The sequence below is a fragment of the Mytilus californianus genome, unplaced genomic scaffold (assembly GCF_021869535.1).
Source record: "Mytilus californianus isolate M0D057914Y unplaced genomic scaffold, xbMytCali1.0.p SCAF_31, whole genome shotgun sequence".
Taxonomy (NCBI): domain Eukaryota; kingdom Metazoa; phylum Mollusca; class Bivalvia; order Mytilida; family Mytilidae; genus Mytilus; species Mytilus californianus.
In genome coordinates this window covers 1,665,887-1,672,505 of record NW_026262681.1, presented here as the reverse complement: position 1 = coordinate 1,672,505, position 6,619 = coordinate 1,665,887, and the positions used below count along the sequence as shown (strand labels likewise).

The window sequence follows — 6,619 nt, the reverse complement described above, 5'->3', positions numbered from 1 at the left end:
CAATAGTTGGATCGAGCAGCTAAAACTGTGTAAACATACATCACCTAGCGGCTCGGGAAATTATACCTTCATTCCGCGGGTATTTTTTTTAGAGTACCTCTACTGAATATGATATCAGTGCAATCAACATTGCATATTGGTGTCAGTCCATAAGAAAACCAAATGAATATTGTATTAAAAGAAAAATGAACAGTGTTGGGTTTTGAATTTGCAACAATGCTCACATTTTCAGTTGTTTCTTATGTACAAACGATTGAAAAGGTCTGTCCAATAATTTGCCGTTTCAGAATTTAAAGAATTGTGAGTTATTGTTGAATTTCTTTTTTTTTAAAGAAACCGTCTTTCAAGAAAGAGGAATGTCTTTTTTTCTTTTTAATATCTGTGCCATTAAAAGTAAAATTATGTGCGTATTCAAAATTAATGCCCTGTGACAATTTGGTATAATTACGGATATCTTGGTAAGAAGTGTCGGTGCGAAATATGATCGGTAAATATATAACTATGCACGGTATTACTTATAAAAACAGTGTGATATGCGTTGCGCACATTTTCCGTATCTCATAAGTATATTATTTAAGAAAAAACATTTCATGACAAATATTTAAAGGGATGATTTATGAAAGCATAGAAAATAATATATAATGTTCTAAATTGGTCTTTTTGCAGCATGCCATCAAACCTTGAAGTCATGTCCACCAGAATTCCACGGATACAACAGCTCTTGCTTCTACGCTGGATCAGTTGAAATGACTTGGTATCAAGCTAAGGTTATTTAGTGTTCTTTACAATCTATTTGTTACTAGGAGAATATTTTAACACAAGACGTCCAAATAAGTCTAAACGCTTAGTTATAGGAACTGATACTGGTCGGAAACTGATTTTGAATTTGTTGTGGAAAAATATTTCAATTAACAGGACATATGTGTTAGTATTTATTTCAGTGTTATAAGACTATTCAAACAGTGTAGCACTTGTGATGATTTAGTTATTGTATTTTTTATTTGGGATGTTTAAACTAACCCAGCGTGACTGCTATGTGGATTCTAAAGTCCAAATATAAACCATTATTGGAATCGGAGAACTTTAAACTGCCTTTTCTCTTTTGCATTTCGAATATCATACGATTCGCAAGTCATATCTAACGTTATGTGTTAAGACATGAATGACATTATTTCCGAATGATGATAATGGCGTCAATCTGCTACAGCATTAAAACTCTTATTACATCTATCATAATTTAACACATACAAAATATAGATGTAAATTTTATAAAAAAACTGAGTTCTTATAATTATAGAAGAATGTGTGTTGCTTTCTCCAATTGCTACAATTGAAATGTTTGAAACATATAAGAACAAAATATATATTTGATTTGTAGAAATTCTGCATAAATAAATGTGCAAAACTAGCAGATTTTGAATCCATGAAAGAATTAATCGATGTATCTAATATACGTCTTCACTCGTCTGGTATTCATCACGGAATTCCTAGTAAGTAAAGATTAAAGGAGTTTATTTTATATGTGTCGAGAACGTAGCTCGAGTTCCCATAAAAAATTACTGGTCGTATGTATACCTTATTAGGTCACTGACCGCCTGGGTAATCATATATTTCATAGCTTACTATGCGGTATGGGTGTTTCTCGTTGTTGAAGGCCGTATGGTGACCTATAGTTGTTAAAGTCTACGTCATTTGATCTCCGGTAGATAGTTGTCTCATTGGCAATCATATCACATCTTACTATTTCCATGTCATATCCTACCAATTATCTGACACTTGTAACGAAACAGGACTTTCTATTACAAACACTGAACATTTAACGGATGCCGTCTTATATCGGGCAATGCCAAGAACGCCTTATATCAAATACGGTTCAACGGGTTGGTCAGCATGTTACGTCGCACAACCAATTGAATTCTCTTAAATCTATAGAAGGTAATATGATAAAAGGAGATGTTGGTAAAACGGCTTTGATAAAAAAAGAACCATTGAATACAATGAAACCACCAAAAAAGTCTCACAAAGTGTTTATATTTTCATCCATTATTGATGTAATATATACCGCCAAATAAAGCAGAATCAGTCGAAGTCTAGTAACCATGTGCGATGCTCTTATAGTCATGATATTGCCGTAGTTAATTTAAAAAAAAAACTATTATACTAATTATTGTTTAAATAGGGATGAACCAATGTTTAATTCATCCTCTTTTTTATTGTTTAACAATGCATTGTTCTGAAAAGATCTCTGTTTTTGTTTTAAATTATACAGTCACTTATCAATTCAGTTATATTACAGTATTTATGTTCTGGACCGATGGATGGGCTGAGGGTCATAGTAAAAACTGGACATGGTCATCAACTGGATCCACTATAAATGCAGAGTTGACCCAACAACTTATAGTTATGGACACGTTTCTAGATCCTAACACTTGTTTGTGGATATATAAACATGTTGGGCCATTCCATACTAGAGAATCATATTGTAGTGACATGCATAATCCTTTGTGTGAAGTGAAAATAAATCCTGAATAGCATTTCGTAACAGATTTAATGAAATACAGCGTTCTATGCAAAACAAGTTGTTATGTTTTATCCAGAAAATTGTATTATTTTAAAACAGAAATCAATACATGGGTGCTTACTTATTGACAGTAGAACTTTAAGTAGTATAAAAATATATATTTGTTAACAAAGTAGTATCAATATTTTTTATTCAAAACTTTCATCAGTATCTCTACGTGATAACGATATCATTCCACCAGTGGCGAAGAGTTATTCTAAAATAATCCTTATCGTGAACGTTCAATTTTAAAAAATTAAGAGCCAATGCTATATGAATACTCTTGTATAAAAACTTAATCTATTTTCAAAGGTACAAATGAGAAAACGTTTTAAAAACTGTATATGTATCTAAAAGAAACGAAGTTCTTATATTTTAGTGATCTCGAAGTTGTGAATGTTTTGAATACCAAACATATAATATGATGTTGAACAAAATAAGTACTCTTCATTTAAATTCTTTATCGTTCATAAAAAATTTGGAATGCCTCAATAAAGATTTTTTAAATAGCAGAAAATTATGTTTTCCTATATATTCACGTGCATCTTTCACAATGTTGGTGACGTTTTCTGATTTCATGTATACATGTGATCAAAAATAGGCTTTAAATAAGAATTATTATTAAGGTTATAAAATAAATGGAATAAAAAATTCTATTTTACATATTCTAAAGTCATCTAACATATTCTAGTTATTATATTTTTTCATTTCCTTTATATGTATGGTCATGTATGTTATGGTTATTTTTGTTAATTTCATACACATGCGTAATCATTTACTTTTAAGTCTGTCAACTATGGGTTGTTTATCGATTAAAGGAAAGTAGTTGGATGAATGTTATATGTCCAGTGCAAATATTTAATGCACTCTCGGGACTAGAACATATACCTTTATATATATGAATATCAAACTTGCCTTGTAAAAGTGAAATAACAAAATTACCGAACTCCAACGAAATTCAAAACGGTAAGTCCCTTATCAAATGGCAAAATAAAAAGCTCAAACACATCAAACGAATGGAAAACAACTGTCATTTTCCTGACTTTGTACAGTCATTTCCTTATGTAGAAAATGGTAGGTTCAACCTGGTTTTATAGCTAGCTAAACCTCTCCGACTTGTATAAGAGTCGTATAGAATTCCATTATATTGACAACAATGTGTGAGCAAGAAATAATAGGTAAAAATGTCCAAAAATGGGGTACATCGGTCAACATTGTGTTATAATTTAATGGACAGATACGCTTAGTCGTATTTTCAGCATGTTAGTTCGCAAGGTTACAGCTCACACATCCGACACTCGAGTCGAGCAAACTACCCGAAACCATCGAGATGGTTTGCGTCCATTTGATACAATTATTCACAAATTTACCACACTGCGTTAAAATTGGGTTTTTTTTCACCTCTGATGTAACATAAGTTTCTTATATATGAAATCCGATTTAATTGAATACATGTACAAATATTAAAAGGTGACAAGAAATTGTTGGAGCCAGTGTATCAATTAAACAAAAACGATGCATTTGTCTTTAATTTGTCAGGAAGATAGACATTGAAGTATGAGATATATGAATAGAAGTCAGCATTTCAAAAACATCCGGATAAAAGTATCTAACCAGAAACATCAATTTAAAACGCCCCAAAACAACGTTTTCAGATATGTGTTTATCAAAATATGTGTATAGCGCATTGAAAATGGATTTTAATTTACTGATTGTGTAGTTCAAGAGTATTTCATTTGATTTTTAATGGTTTGTAATTGATATAAGTTGCATTTCAGTATTTGCTTAAACATGTATATATAGTTGCGTAATTTGATGTCATTTCTTTGCCGGCAAGTACATATATGGTAAGGATTTTTTTTACGTTTTCGCTTGATTTTTCATCGTTGCAAATTCTTTATGCCTAATTAAATTTTCATTGAAAATAAGGAGACAGTGGTGGATCCAGGGGATGGGGTGGGGTTCCGGGGGTTGGAACCCTCTTTTTTTACGGTCAATGCTTTTGAATGGGAACATATGGTTGGAACCCCTCTTTTATCCTGGGTTAAAATAAAAAATTGGCTAAATCCGCCCTGGGAGATGATAAATGATTACCACTGATTGAGACAACTATTCAGCGAGGATGTGTGAACAACTAATGTGCAAATGGTGTTTCAGACTTAACATGTGTTGAATTTTTGAAATTGTTTTGCACTCTTTTTTTGTTCTTCCGCAATTAAAAGAAAACACCTTCTCAAATGCATAATTAATGAATAATGTCTGTCATGGGTTACAAAAAAACTAGTATGTGTTGTTTGCAATTGGTGTTCGCGAATCTTGACACCGAGCATATTGAGTATACACTATTACTGTTATTTATACATGTTATAACTGAGTCACACATGCATGCAACAGTAAATAATCAGTTGGTAATCACGAGTCTGTTTGACGGACTACCGCAAACCAGAACAAGTAGCAAGGAATCTGGTAAATTGACACACATAATGAAATCATGATATGATCTTAGGAGGCATCAATGTTATTATAATCATGTTGTTTTTTGGGTTTTTTTTTTCATTCTGCGAAATATATATTTGTAAACGCAGAATTCTACTATAAAAGTTGTAAGGATTAAGGAATTTGCCCTCGGTGTCTTGAAATAAGTTAACGGACTGACAAAGGCGACAACTACGAACACAAAGTGATAGCAATCTCTAACACATTGGACTATAAACTAAAATTATTTCTCAACAAAATTTCCGACAAAACTTTCCAGTTAATCGCTCACGGTTTTTGAGGGACATTTCTCTGTTAAAAAATATCTGTCTAATTTTCTTACTACTGTATCTGTATCGTTACGTCGAAGGTACCAATTCTGGCTTTAACTCGACGGGAGAGAGAGCGCCTATTGACGGCGTTGGAGAGCTGTTTTGAAGCTCTCAACTGACTTGGCGCACACTACGTCTTCTTCCAGTTGGTTCCAATGAATCACAGTTTTGACGAAGAATGAGTTCTTAAATTGCTCAGTTTTACAGTTTGTTGTATCAATTGCCTTTAAGTTGTTCTTTATCGAGTTGTTAACTATATTAGTGCTTTCAAAGTCTACAAAGCGTGTAGGCTTGATGATCCTTTTGGTTTTGCTTTTTAACAAAAAATCGTCAGGTTTGATAGCTGGGACCAAACCCTCAACCACTTTGTATAGAAATACCAGTCTTTGACTTGTTCTTCTGGACTGCAGGTTTTCAAGTTCCAGTACGGTAAGCATTTTGGTGACCGATCCTTCTTCTCTGGATTTATAATCCCCTGTGATGAATCGTGCTGCTCTTCGTTGGATCCTTCCTAATTGGTTGATGTTGTTTGATGTATATGGGTCCCATACAATTGCCCCATATTCCATCGTAGATCTCACCGATGAGATGTATGCTGTTTTCTTACAGTCTTTTGGGCAGAATCTTAGGTTGCGTATTAGAAAGCCTAGTGTCGAATTTGCTTTCTTGGCTACATTTGAAATGTGGGTGGTCCATTCTAGATCTTCTGATATCTGTAGCCCCAAGTATGGATTGTGCTGGACTTGTTGGAGTATGTGTCCATCGAGGGTATAGAATTTCTGGCTTTTGTTCTTAATGCTCAGGATGTAACATTTCTTTGCGTTAAAGCGCATACCCCAGTCTTGTGGCCACTGATTTTTCTAGGCTAACCAGATCTCAATTTACTATTAGGTTTGGCTATCTGTATCTGTATCTGTATAAGGAATTCAGTCCTTCAAATGCGCACTTTTTGAGAATTAATCAAAAGTTCAAGTCTATATTTACAAAACTATATTTACACAGAATTGCGATGTAAATTAAAAAGAATAACCCCATTGGGTGCCATGTTGGTGACATGAGTGGTAGACCCTTTCGTTTATCGAACAGAAAGGCCTTTAGTAGTTCATTTCTTTGGATAGCAGAATTTCCTACATGATTGTATACTCTTCTATGTGCCTGGGATCGTGTAGATGGCACATTTAAATCAGATCAGTGAAGTTTTAATTTTTTCAGTATAACATTTGTGAGGAAAATTCTTCAAACATTCAGAACC

The 6,619-nt window shown here is 33.3% G+C and overlaps 1 long non-coding RNA gene across 1 annotated transcript; it reads left to right on the top strand.

The window, feature by feature from the left end:
* The first annotated feature begins 664 nt into the window (after nt 1–664).
* LOC127736500 (uncharacterized) lies at nt 665–2,981 on the top strand. Its single transcript, XR_007998992.1, has 3 exons — nt 665–767; nt 1,379–1,490; nt 2,297–2,981. It is a non-coding gene; the product is annotated as an uncharacterized LOC127736500 (long non-coding RNA).
* The last annotated feature ends 3,638 nt before the right edge of the window (nt 2,982–6,619 follow it).